The sequence below is a fragment of the Paroedura picta genome, chromosome 12, assembly GCF_049243985.1.
Source record: "Paroedura picta isolate Pp20150507F chromosome 12, Ppicta_v3.0, whole genome shotgun sequence".
Lineage (NCBI taxonomy): Eukaryota > Metazoa > Chordata > Lepidosauria > Squamata > Gekkonidae > Paroedura > Paroedura picta.
Window position 1 is genome coordinate 25,482,100 of NC_135380.1, and position 14,786 is coordinate 25,496,885.

Here is a 14,786-nt window from a genome sequence, read left to right on the forward strand (position 1 = left end):
ACATGTCTTTTACCTTTATGATATACCTTAAAGCAGTGGTCCCCAACCATTTTATCACCGGGGACCAGTCAACGCTTGACAATTTTACTGAGGCCTGGGGGGGGGGTAGTCTCTTGCCAAGGGACGTTGCCACCGCCTGAGCCCCTGCTCCACTTGCTTTCCTGCTGGCGCCCCTGACTTCCCGCCGCCCACTGGGGGGCGCTGCCAACAGCAGCAGCGCAGTGCCACACCGAGGGGGCGCCCCAGCCATGGCAGCTGGTGGAGAGCACCAAAGATGAGCCGGCAGCAGAGTGGCAGGGCAGCCCCCGAGGCAGCAGCTGGGGAGGAGGATGAGGAAGAGCTACGGCCTGGTACTGACTGATCCACGGACTGGTCCTAGTCTCCGGACTGGAGGTTGGGGACCACTGCCTTAAAGTATGTGGACAACTCCAAAAGAAATCTGAAGCCAGAGGAGTTCTGGCATGAGACAAAGAAGCCAGGGGTAGCCTCAAAATGACCTGGACAGTTCACTGCCCTGCCCCATGATTACCAGAAGAGGATTATTTATGAAACATAAGAGAATCTCTGCATATCCATGCATATCTGAATTATCTGAATATCTATGCTTAATGTGCCTCAGTATGCAAATAACAGATGTCTGCTTTTCTCCCTGCAGAATTGTCTTGGGGCAGAGTTCTGATTCCTTTTTTATTGCTCCAGAATAATTGAAACACTGTAGAATGCTGAACTGGCTGTGAGTGTAACCATCAATTTAAAGGTTTAGGCAAATATCGTTTGGGTTTTAGTACTGCAGAGTCACATTTATGCTCCTTCCAAACCCTGCTACAGTGCTATCCATTGGGAAGGGTGCAAGGTCTGAGAACCCAAGCATCAAAACAGGTATTTTGGCATCTGGAGTGCAAACTCTGTTCCAGGGAAATGCAGACTGCTTCCTTGCTTAATTAGGGTAGGGATGCTCAAGCACCCAATGGTTTGGATCACAAAGTGTTTGCCAGTGGTGAATAAAGAGCCAGTATTTGAACAGTTTTATCCGTTTGTCAATCAGTTCATGGCAACATTGGTCTTCCCCCCATTTCCCATAGATTCAGTACTCACTTCACTTTCCATTTGCTGTTTCCCTGCATCTTCTAAGAGTAGTTTTATGGCAGTTTTTCACCTCGCTTGACTCCCAAGGGGAAAGTAATTAAAACCCTTTAAACCTGGAAGACCATGCTGGCCCAACTATCTTGGTCTTGCTAGAACAACCTGTTTAAAGGGGTTACACCAGGGAGTCAGAGGCAGTTAAAAAAAACCCAAACAACCAACTGAAATTGACAAGATGGGAAAAGTAAGCAATAGTGAAGCTTGTACACTGGTGGGGAGTGGGGAGAACCATGAAGAAGAAGAAGAAGAAGAAGACGACGACGACACGATGACACAGGCCAAGTCATGATGACAAAAAAGGCTTGCATGTGGCTGGGAGGCACATGGCTCCCATTGAATGTCGCCTTCAGCCAATACAAGGACTCCGTAACATGCGAAGGGGCCTTTACCTACTCTGCTGCAGGAGCAGGGGGGGGGATCTTCACGGCTGTAATAACGCTAATAAAGGCAAGGGAAAGAAGGAATAAAGAACCAGCAAGAACCCCTCTTGTGGTGCAGAGTGGTAAGGCAGCCGCCTGAAAGCTTTGCCCATGAGGTTGGGAGTTCAATCCTAGCAGCCGGCTCAAGGTTGATTCAGCCTTCCATCCTTCCGAGGTCGGTAAAATGAGTACCCAGCTTGCTGGGGGGTAAACGGTAATGACTGGGGAAGGCACTGGCAAACCACCCCGTATTGAGTCTGCCATGAAAACGCAAGAGGGCATCACCCCAAGGGTCAGACATGACTCGGTGCTTGCACAGGGGATACCTTTACCTTTACCTTTAAGAACCCCAATGAAATGTGCATGTGCCCAACCCTGCTCAGCACTCTTAACTTCTAGCCCACGTTGACTTAAGTCTATCAGCCTGTCTCCCGAGGGAAGGATTATGTGTACGGGAGACAGAGTTTCACTTGGTGGGTAGGGTCAGGCTTTGTGTGCAAGTGTGCGTTTTGTCTTTAAAAAAAAAAAACGTAGCCAAGTGAGCGCATTAGCCAAGTGGTGTGACAGGCGAGGAGAGCTTTCTTTCTCCTCGTAGCATTCACGTGCATTCAAGGTCAAACATGACTGATGAGAAGCTTTTATCTTCTGCTCCAACACGCCTTCCCCTTTCATCGAGCTTCTTTTGTGATCAGCACAATCCTTTCCCCCCCAACACCAGCTTTATATCTCTGTACTCTGCATACAACCGAAGATGTGAACTAATGCCCAGAGCTCTAGGAACTACATAGTTCTTTCTCTGGTTAGGGATGGCAAGCCCCCATGGCCCTCTGGAAACATCTGGGAAGGGAGGGTTGCCATCTCCCGGCTGGGAAACTCCTGGAGATTTGAAGACTGAGCTAGGGGAGGTCAGGAACCTTAGTGGGGTACAAGGCAATAGAATGCACCATCCAAAATGTCAATTTTCTTCAGGGGGACTGATCTTTTTTAGTGGAGATGCCAGCCTCCAGGTGGGACCTGAGAATCCTCCAGAATTTCAACTCATCTCCAGATAGCAGAGATCAGTTCCTCTGGAGAAAGTGGATGTGTTGGAGGGTGGACGCCATAGCATTGTACTCCACTGAGGTCCTTATCTTTCCCAGGCTCCATCCCCAAATCTCCGGGGGTTTCCCAGTCTGGATCTGGCAACCCTAGAATCATAGAGTTGGAAGGGACCTCCTCCCCCCCTAATTTCCTGCCTGGGAGAGATCACCTCGTGACTCTCCTAGTCTGAAGGTAAGTCCAGAGATCCCTAGGCCTCACCTGAAGGCTGGCATCCCTATCCCACTTGAATCTATCCCTGTCCTTGGTTATGATTGGACCAGGTCAAACTTTCGGTAATTATTTTTGGACAGCATAAGAGATAGACGGTCGCTTTTGAGCCAGGGGTGTTAGATATGCTTTGTAATGTTTATGAAAGTTATGGTTGCTGTATATCTCTCCTTGTATGTTGCTTCGGAAAGACCTCTGTGATTGTGGCTTTTTTTGTGCTGTGAAGCACTCACCTGCCTGAGGGGGCCTAAAGGGGGTGGGATGCCAGCTGCCGTCTCAACCCATTTTGAAAGCACAGCTTAACTCAGCTCCCCTCCCTGTGCTGACAATGGAGGGAACGTCCACATCCATCCACACCTTCTCCTACAGCCACTCCAAGGTCACAGGTTTTGTTTTGCTCCCCTTCAAAGGGAAGCGACCCAGAAATACTGCAAGTCATGCTGAGATGAGTAGGCATATCAGGTAGGCATTCCCCTTTGAGCTGAGTCTTGGGCCTTCCCTCTTAGGGAAATCTGTCTGAGAGTAGCTGGACTCTGCTATGCGCAGCAAGAAATGTAGTTTGCAGGGTTTGATTCCTGGCCGCACAATCACGGACAGAAGAAGGGTTAAGAAATCCTTCACCAGCCTCTGACAGCTGCATTTGATACAAAAATTGGGTGGCGGGTGGGGGGCCACTCAGTGGAGTGCTACTATTCTTTGGCTTGTAGCAGACGCAGAACACAGAGAGCTGCCAATTATTGAAATGAGAACAAAAGAATATCTGGGCTGGGCAGGGCTGGAGGCAGAATCGAGGGTCCCCTGAAATTCAAGACTGTGTTTGTGCGACATGACTTTTGGTCTCTGTGCTTGTTTCGTGCCATGGTTACCCCGGTGCTTTCAACACATGTTCAGCAAAGCTTTTGTGCTTTCATGGGAAGGCACACAATTTCCTGCTTTCAGCTACAGATTGAGCACTCCAAAATGCACAGATTTCCTTTCGGAGACAAGCCATACAAACTTTTCCACTCACTGGTGAGGGTGGTGGAATCTGAAATGGTAGAATCCAATCAGGATAATAACCCATGTAAATTCTTTAGCCAATTTTTTTTTTTGGGGGGGGGAGTTGCTGGGATAGGTTTATGCAATTATTATTGGCAGTCAAAAAATGTCCAGGTGGCAGGTCCTCCTGGTTATTCTCTTCCCTATGAGGGTTGCTTCAAAAATAATGCTGTTTCCTGCATGCTTTCCCCTTCTGCCTAGATACTATGGGCTTCCTCGGGAGGTGGTTTCTCCTTCTTTGGAAGTTTTTAAGCAGAGGCTAGATAGTTATGTGACAGAAATGCTGATTCTGTGAATTTAGGCATGGTTAGGCACGTTGTAAACAGGTGGACAGAAGGGATTGTGTCTGAGCTTGGCTCTTGTGGTCCTTTCTTGCATGCCCAGGGAAATGCTGATTGCCACTTTAAGGTCAGAAGGCGAATTTCCTCCAGACGAGACTGACTAGGGATTCTGGAGGGTTTTTTTGGAGGGGGGCCTCATCTGGACATGGAATTGGGGTCCCTGTGGGTGAGTAGGTACTTGTGAATTTCTTGCATTTTGCAGGGGGTTGGAGATCCCTTCCAACTTTATGCTTCTATGATTCCATGATTCTAAAAGCTTGCTCACTGTGCATACGTTGCCACGTGGGGCAAACACGCACACATGTCCATCTTGCCACATGCACAAACGGCTATGGCGATCTAAGAAAGATATTTTGGTTTCCTCATAATGAACAATGCAAACATCAGCTCAGTGTGACACAGCAGGAAAGAACAAATGGCATGAATTATTGGATGAAGGCACTGCCAAAGCTCATGAGAAGTATGAGAAATTCATGGTATGCATGTAGAATAGGACTTTGTATGCATACAGGTCACACCACACTTCAAAGAATATTGTAGAACTGGGGAAAAGATACTGAGACAAAACAATTAGCTGAAATAAGCACCTTTGTGGTTCCAGAAAACTTAGGGGGGAAATAGGGCTAAATACCAAAAGATGCTCCGAAGTCATGGCTCTGAAACGATTTTTATTTGGGAAACAATGATAATGTGCAAACCTGGTCATATAGGAAGCTGGACCCTAAAGCAGGGGTAGTCAACCTGTGGTCCTCCAGATGTCCATGGACTACAATTCCCATGAGCCCCTGCCAGCAAATGCTGGTGGGGGCTCATGGGAATTGTAGTCCATGGACATCTGGAGGACCACAGGTTGACTACCTCTGCCATGAAACACTGAAGTCTGCACAGATTCCTTTCCTTTTTACAACTCCAAGAACTTGGTTGGCTCCCAGTTGAATTCCGGATTAAGCTTAAGGTTTTGGTAATCACCTTTAAGGCCTTACGTGGTCTGGGCCCAGTGTATTTGAGAGACCGCCTCCCTGCCTATACCCCCAGAAGAGCTCTACGCTCCGCCACCTCCAACTGGCTACAGATCCCTGGCCCTAAAGAGGCATGTCGGGCCTCAACAAGGGCCAGGGCCTTTTCAGTCCTGGCCCCCACCTGGTGGAATGAGCTCCCCGAAGAGATCAGGGCCCAGCCGGAACTTCCACAATTCCACAAGGCCTGCAAAAAGGAGCTCTTCCACCAGGCATTTGGTGGGGCCGACTGAGCCATAACACCTACAGGTGCCCCCCAGACTGAGGGACCGAACCTACTGAGGGATTGTCAAGTTATTGTTGAAGTGCCATTCTAATTGTTCCAGTTGATGTTGTTATTGTTATACTGTTATATTGATTTTGATAGTGTTCTATGTGAATGTTCAAAAATGTTTTATGTAAACTGCCCAGAGCCGTAGGGAAGGGCGGTATAAACAAACAAACAAACAAACAAACAAAACAAACAAACAACAGGAATCCTTCGACTCCATCACTGCTTCTACAAGCTGAAAGACAACTTCACATGGTGGATTACTGCAGGGCTAAAAGTGGCCATGGGTATTTGTTGTGTATGTGCTCACTGAGCTCTTCTTGCTAATACAAGGATTGTAGCTCAGCCAATCGGCAGCCATTCTTACTGTCTGTTACAACCAACGAACTGCTGTCTAGCATGGTATAGTGGTTAAGAGAGGTGGCTTCTAATTTGGTGAACTGGGTTTGATGCCCAAATCCTTCTCCACCTGCAGCCAGCTGGGTGACCTTGGGCTCATCACAGCCCTGATAGTGCTATTCTCTCAGAGCTCTCTCAGCCTCACCTACCTCACAGGCTGTCTGTTGTGGGGAAAGGAAGGGAAGGTGATTGTAAGCCGCTTTGAGACTCCTTCGGGCAGTGAAAAGTGGGGTATAAAACCAACTCCTCCCCCTTCTCTTCTTCTTCTTCTCCTGCTAAGAGCCAATCAGGTTGTTCGGTGGGATGTCTGAAATTTATATAAGGACATTGAATTGTGCTTTACTGTCTGGTGTTTCTGGTTGAAATTGTTAATAAAGAGCTGATTTCGGAAGAAACTGCTTAATAGTATTGACCTCCCCAGGGCAGCTATCATCTCTTCTAATGTCTCCCAGGATCTCCATGTATCCCAGAGCCTTTTAACTCACTTCCCAAGCATGCTTTTGAAACTTGTTACTGTCTTTTCAACTCTCTGAAAGTTGAACTCTTACTGGTGTCACAGGATGGTGGTGGGAATCCATCTTTGCCCTCTGCTTTTAAGGTCTTCATGAATAGGACTGGCAGGTTTTTTCTTGTAGGAGGCATGATGTCTGCCTGGGAGGGGCCCTAGGTACACTTTCCAGTCCTCTGTGGAACTCATTCTTTCAGGTCCTGTCATCATTCCAATGAGAGGCCCTGAAACCCCACTTATCCTGGGCAAGAGAACCTGGTTTGATCTTTCACTCCCTCGATTTTAATCTTTCTAATGCTGAATGAAGACTTGGCATAGTTCCTTTCAGAGTGTGACTTTTGCTGGTGGCGTTCTGCCAAGGAAGGATAAAGGCAGCAAGCCTTTAGCCCAAGCCTAATTTGAACAGCCACATAGAACCAGTTTCAACAGGGTGGCTTCTTCTACACACCACATGTTCCTTTGTCACGTGCATTATGTTGGAATATGCTAGATCTACCATGTGCATAACTGAGCAGAATATAAAGAGTGTCCTGCAGGAGGCATTGGAGGAAATGTGTATTTAGCATGGTTAGAGTAGGAACTTCCTGATTATTTTCAAATTAACTCCTTCTATGCCCTGACTGACTCAACTGAAGACTTCCTGCTCCATTGAGAACACTTCCTCTCTACTTGCCTCCAGAACAGCAGTTAGACCTACATTTTGCTACATGCATGCTTGTCCCACCAGAGACTTCCTGCTCAATCTGAGGCAAGTGCTCTGGGGCCCTTTTCCACATTGTAACAGGGTGCAGCAAACGAGATGGGAGAAGGTATAGGAAAAGACAGCCACCATGATCAAGAGGAAGAAGCATGTTCTATGGAATCAGCCCTACTCTCCTGTTCAGGTCTCTCCTTTGACATGGTAAAAAAGAAGCTTGTAGAGCAGGGGTAGTCAAACTGTGGCCCTCCAGATGTCCATGGACTACAATTCCCAGGAGCCCCCTGCCAGCGAACGCTGGCAGGGGACTCCTGGGAATTGTAGTCCATGGACATCTGGAGGGCCGTAGTTTGACTACCCCTGTTGTAGAGACTGATTTTTAGTGGAAAATCACAGAAGAGGGAAGGAGGGTTCTGAATCAGGAAAGGTTTGTGTCTGCATTGTTTTCATTGAGAAAAGAGAAAGCAAAGGGAGAACAGATCTAGTGGACGTCTATTTCATCATTATATGGATAAAGTAGGCAGAGAGCAAGCGTGGAAATTACACGTGTGGGGAAGCATGCCGGGTGATTCCCCATTCTTTCATCCCCATTCTTTCATTAATGCCGGGTGATTCCCCATTCTTTCCGTTTGGTGTAGTGGTTAGGAGTGCAGACTTCTAATCTGGCATGCCAGGTTCGATTCTGCACTCTCCCACATGCAGCCAGCTGGGTGACCTTGGGCTTGCCACAGCACTGATAAAGCTGTTCTGACCGAGCAGTGATAGCCACAGTGATCCATGCGATGGTTACCTCTAGACTGGACTTCTGCAACTTGTTCTATGCAGGCCTACCCTTATCCTTGATCCAGAAGCTAAAACTGGTTCAGAATGCCACGGCCAGGATCCTCACAAACACACCATGGAGATCTCACATTCAGCCTGTACTTCAACAACTTTGCTGGCTCCCAATTGAATTCGGGATCAGGTGTATGGTTTTGGGATTTGCCTTCAAGGCCATATATGGTCTAGGCCCAGTCTACCTGAGAAATCATCTCTCTCTGCCTATACCCCCAATAGAGCTCTGCCACTGCGAACTGGCAAGTAATCCCTGGCCCTAATGAAATATGTCAGGCCTCAACAAGGGCCAGAGCCTTCTCTGTACCAGCTCCCACCTGGTGGAACGAGCTCCCTGAGGAGATCAGGGCCCTGCCTCAACTCCCACAATTCCGCAGGGCCTGCAAAAGGCAGCTCCTCTACCAGGTATAAGCTTGAGGCCAACCAACCCTACAATATCTGCTGGTGCCCTCCCTCCATGACCGGAACTAATCTGACCTTCCTAGGGGTTCCTGTTAAAGTGGTAGTTCCTGTTAAAAGTTGTTGTTCAATCAAACCTGTTTCAAAATTCTATTAATCTTGGAACCATGGCTGGAATTGTTGTTGATGTGTTAGGTTATGATTGTTACATGTGCCCACGATGTTTCATGTAAACCCCAAGAAGTGTCATGCAAACTGCCCTGAGCTGTATGGGAGGTCAGTACAGAAATCTAAGAAATGAATGAATGAATGAATGAATGAATGAATGAATGAATGAATGAATGAATGAATGAATGAATGAAGTTTCTGAGCTCTATTCATTGTACTACCTAAGAAGGACTTTGGTAATTGGCCGTGGGCTCTTGCTCCCAAATATATTTTTGGGGATTTCACATTTTATTGCTCCCATTGCCTGTTGGAAGGGAACCTCTGCAGTAGACACCATCAATTGAAAGAGGGAAGGGTCAAAGGTCAGCAGCAACCTTGAGACCCTCTTTCTCCATCTGTGGAAGGCTCTATAGCAGGGGTAGTCAAACTGCGGCCTTCCAGATGTCCATGGACTACAATTCCCAGGAGCCCTTGCCAGCATTCGCCAGCGAATGCTGGCAAGGGCTCCTGGGAATTGTAGTCCATGGACATCTGGAGGGCCGCAGTTTGACTACCCCTGCTCTATGATTTTATTTGCTGACACTTCCATTAATTGCTCCAGCGTGATGGAAATCAAATTAAGCAAGGAAGCCTGTGACCTTGTCAGCACAAAGCTCTCTAAATCAAGAAAGCTTCTGAGAAGGAGATAGAGAATACATCACAAGACAACTGTGTAAGGTCATCGATACAAAGGGGGAGAAAATAAACCACGGAATTATTTGGTCAAGATTTTAAAGCATGTGCATGGCACTTCAGGATATTTCATTAGCAGTCTCTGGAGGTAACTGGCTATTTGTCAAAGTCAAAAATGGGGGGATGGGGACCTCTGTAGGAAACCACAAAAGGAACTGTCCCAGAGGTAACACACAAAGGAAAAAAATAAATACTACATTAAAAATATAAAATACCCCATTTGAATTCATTCAGTAGAATGTATTACCTTCCCTCCCTCCCTTTGGTACTCTCAGTCCCTGTTTTTAAAAGTAGCCATCAATTCCGCATGAATAAAGAGATTGGTCCGCCCCCATCCACAATTTTCTTTGTGTTTGATTGCTAGTGGAAAGTTGCATAAGGAAGGGAATGGAGGAAAAGAGGCGTACGAATGGCAGGATGGATTTCAGTCTTCATTCTTTCACACTGACACACAAAGAAACAATTGAGAGGACCCAGAGGACACTGTTACACTTCTGAACATTTCAGCCAGAGAGGGCAAGGCTATTTTGACAACTCATACCTGCCTCTATTCAGAATTGTTGCCATGACTAATGACTGCAACAGATGAACTCTACTGGGTGTAAAAAAGGGAGTAATTCACTGGCTTGAGGCTCACCTGGCTGTTATCTTAGTGCATTCTTGCAATAACCATTTTCCCATGAGCAGGGCTTGCAGGCTTCCTGGCTTTGTATGAGGTTTGCGGCATTTACCTAGGTAAAGACAGGCTCCAAAAGGGGATTGACTTCTGTGCACACAAAGCATTCAGTTCTTGCAGGTCTGGCTTACGGGTGTCTAATGACGCCTGAGGCCAAACATTCAAACAGCATCACTCTTGGCTTTTTAGCAAATAGCTAGCCTGACCTTCCTTCAACGAGCTTCGGGCCATGTACATTGCTGTTTTCTCCATTGTACCTTTAAAGCAACCCAGTGAGGTGGGGTGGGATGGGGAGGGCATAGACGGATACCTAACAATCTGCGTAGCTGAGAAGGGCCTTGACTGAGGATTCAATTGGATGCCTAGTCTAACCTTTAATACATGGACCTTGGACATTTTCCTTGGTCTCTGTGCATCTGTAAATGGGAAAGATAAAACTGGTTTCCCAAAAATGGAAAATGAGGTGATTTTGTTGTCTTGGACCCTACTGCAACCAAACAAATGCTCTCGTCATTTCAGGTCAGGATATTTGAGAACACAGTATTTACTATGGATTTTGGAGTATCCAGTAGGCGAGTGTTGGTTAAGATTAAAAAGACTGCTGGGTGACCTTGAGTCAGTCATAGTTCTCTCAGAACATTCTCAACCTCACCTACATCACAAGGTGACTGTTGGGGGGAGAGGAAGGGAAGGCAATTGTAAACTGCTTTGAGACTTCTTAGGGTAGCGAATTATAAAAATCAGCTCTACTTCTACACTTCTTCATATGCATTTACTGGGAACACATCAAATGAAACAGTCAAAACAGTCCTCACCTCATGGCAGACAAATTTCCCTGGAAAGACAATTCTAGTGTTCCTAAGCTTATGTTTCCTTTGCTTCCCAGAGATATATGCTTGGGATATTTCTGAGCAGGGACAACTGCAGGTATATATCACCCCTAAGGAAAGTTTGTCATAGACCCCCTCTGCTTCTTCTCCCTCACCTATTTGCAGTCCTTTCTCAGCCTGCCCCGATCTTGTCTCTCCCCGAGGGGCAATATCCCATTTTTTGGCAAGAAGGGCATCTGGAGGAGGCCTCAGAGCCACCCTTGTGCCAGACACTCTCAGAAAACCAGCTGCATGTGGCCGGCGGGCCCTCTGGCAGGCCACTGGAGATGTGATGCCAATTCAGTTTCTAACAGGAGCACTCAGGGAACTAGAGTCAGTTAAGCATGAGGCTGCTACATTTTTTCCTGTCTTTGTGCAAACATAATTCAACTTAGTTGTGTGGTCCTAGCCTAAGCGGAGTTATGCCTTCTTAAGTGTGTCAAAGTTAATGGACTTAGAAGGGTACAGTTCTGCTCAGATCATGGCATCATATCTAGCACAAGACACTTACCTGCACAGAGTTTCCTCTCCTCCAATCTGCTCTTGTCCCCAAAAAACAGGTACCCAGCAGCCTTTTATTTCCAGGTCAAAATGCATATATATGTAGAAGAGTTGGTCCTTATATGCCACTTTTGTCTACCTGAAGGAGTCTCTAAGTGGCTTACAATCGCCTTCCCTTGATGCCCTTGGAAACACAGTAACATTTATTTGCTGTTCTGTTGGTAAAGTTTTTGTTTCGGTTCTTTTGTAGGTTGTGTCCTATGAAAGTATAAAACAAACCTGGGAAGGAAAGGCAGAAGGCAGCCTCCAGTCCAGAAAAGGAACATTTCAAGGGGGGAAATTCTGGGTATGTATCTGTTGTTATTTCTGGATTGGTGGGTTGAAGTGTTTGCAACCACAGTGCCACAGCATACTGTTCAACCATAGCAAGCAAAACCTCCAAGCAACCTACCAACCAGCCTCTCAATGGGGAAAGCTCCTGATTTCTAGAAGCCGTTAGCACCCTCTAGAGGCCAGATTGGAGATAATAGCCAGCCCCTTAATGATGGCTTTTTGGCATGCTGTTCTGCACCTGAGAACTGCAGGAGTGTTCAAAGCATTTTCCATGCATTTGCTTGTGGTTAAGGCAGTTCCTTGCTATTATCCCCATATTGCAGAGCTGGGTGTGTGCTGATGGATCAGTGGTGGACCATAAGCTCTGCTGGCAGAAGGCCCTGGGTTCAGTCTCCAGCATCACCTCTTAAAAGGCTCAGGTTGTAAGTGATGTGAGAGCTTTTCCTGCTGGTCAGAGGAGACAGAGCTGCCCTCGGTGGTCTGATTCAGTGCAAGGTACCTTCATGTTGAGGCTGAGAAAGCTTAGCTTGCCTAAGGCCACTGAATCAGCTGATAGTAATGACAACAAGTGACCATGTGTATGTGAGAAGGAGGACTTCCTGAGTCCTAGCTCAGTCTTGCAGCCCCTAGGCCACGGATTGGGTCTGTGGGACCTCCAGAGGGGGCCCTCAGAATTTCCCCTCCTGCCTTAATGGACTTGGCCACAAGGTAGAGAACCAGCCACTTCCATTGCTTTCCCTCCTGAGTATGAGTGAGTTCTCTCATGGGTTCTGTTCCTGGGAGGGGATGGAGCCCAGATGCCTACTCCCGCCTTAATCCACATCCTGCCTCTCTCCCTCGAGAATATATTCTAATTCTCCTCAAGCCTGCCTGTTAATGCAAGTGATGACGTCACTTCTGGGGGCGTGGCCAAGAGGAGTGGCCAGCTGATGTCACTTCCGGGGCTCTTCAAAGCCTGAAAAATTATTTCAGGGACTCCTCCACCGTCAAAAGGTTGAAAAGGTCTGTCCTATGCTATGCCATTCGAGGAATGGATCAGTGCGCAGTGTTAGTTGATCAGTCAGTATGAGCACAAAGACATTCAGTATGCAAAATAATAACCCACTCACTTTACAGGTTCAGACTAATAGGTTGCAGCAGGCACTGAAGCTCCAGGAGCAGATGTGAGTCCAACCTATGAGCTCTAAGAGGGGGATTCCTCTCTGCTTTGACTCCTAGGGCTGTCAGGGCCTCTAGTCTTGGAAGGAGAAGGTTACAGGGCACCTCATTCAGCATCGGCCCCTGGATGTGACATTCACCAAGGATAAGATAAGCAACTAACATTTTGAAATACAATATGAACTTCTTCCCCTGTTATATTAACAGGGGAAGAAGTTCATATTGTATTTCAAAATGTTAGTAGCTTTGAAGAGAATCCAAACACAGGATTTAAATCTAAACAAATAATGGGTGATGAGAGTTCTTAACAGAAGGATATGGACTTGTCCCCGCCCCCCCCCTCCAAACACACACATACACATGCACACCTTCTCTGAAGGAGCTGAAGGCTGGCATTCATGGCGGTATGTCACCCATGATTTTTGTAAAAATGTCTATTAAAAACAATGTGTCTTTAAAAGACGAAAAAAAGCTGTCTAAGTAATCCAGGGCGCCTTCGTAACTGACCCAAAGTTCTCAGGAGTTTAATCATACCATTTAATTGCTTAACATTGTGCCCCTACATAAAAGTCTCAGGAACAATCAAAGGATACCTTTATCTGCATTAACTCTTGAGCATGAAGTGGTGGTGTCAACTTTCAACCTACACAGAACTCTCCTTTGGACTGGATGAAAACACAAATGAAAACTGAAATTAAAACCTTTCCATCTTTTTAAACATCTAGCCTCTGCTCCGAGTCCCTCTTCCAGCTTTTCTGCACCAGGTAACATAAATCATTCATTCATTCACCCCCCTCCCCCTCCCCTTCTCTCCTAGCCTTTCCCCCTGGACTGATAACGGCTTGATTGTAACATAAGACAGAGCTGAGAGGGAGCCAGGAACTCAATATGGATCAGCTAACCTTGTTTCCTTGGTCCTCCAAGCCAAAGGGGAGCCTTTGAGGCACCAGCAGCTAAGGCTGAAAATGGAAATGGAGATTTAATTCTGCTGCTAAGGCAACACCACATCCCAGGCTCACTGGAGATAGTGAATGAAATCAAGTGCCTTGCATTAAAAGCAGACAGCTTGCCAGAAGCATGGCCCAGTGTTCTGCTGCAGCTAAGCTGAATCGTTGTGCATTAAATAGGCCAGAGGGTGGGGTCAGGGAACGGGCATTCATTTTCTGCATCATCATCATCATCATCATCATCATCATCATCATCATCATATTATTATTATTATTATTATTATTATTATTATTATTATTATTAAATTTTATTTCCCGCCACTCATGAGACTAGCTCATGGCAGGTTACAAATTGTCCCCGCTAAAACCCCAATAAAACCCCATTAAAACAATACAAGGGACATAAAAGTCGTAAAATAGAAACCAAAAACAAAACAAAACATGGTGGTATTATTCAGTTCTCCTCTCCCCCAAATACACATCTAATACAAGGAGTGTGAAGAGGTGGCCACTGATCACATGACCCAATGCTGCCTAACACCGGGCGGGGGGGGGCAATCAGATCTTCTTCACTGCCCCGGCCTTGATGGATCTCTATGGATCATCAAGGGGTTCCCACCCATTTCCAAGGTGACATAGTACATATCGCGTCATCTGCGTTCTCCAGCTGATCATCAGAGCTTTTCAGTGATCCTTTGATATTCCTTGCAGAGAAGCTGGCGATATTCCTTGCAGTGGACAGGTCAAAGTCAAATTCAGCACGTTTGAGTGTGGATCAGACCTAAGCCAAACACCAGGTTTCTCTGGCTCAGCACCTGTTTGCATTTCCACCCCAGAACTGCACTTGAGCAAAACCTCTGCCAAAGCAAGCACATCTGCATCCCTAGAAACCACTAAGGATTACTTAGACAAACTCTGAAGGGAGGATTTTTTTTTAAAAAAACCTGTCTCTTTATGACTGCTGTATATGTTTTATGACTGGATTAACTGTTTATTCAAACAATTGCCTGCTGATCGGATACGACTTCA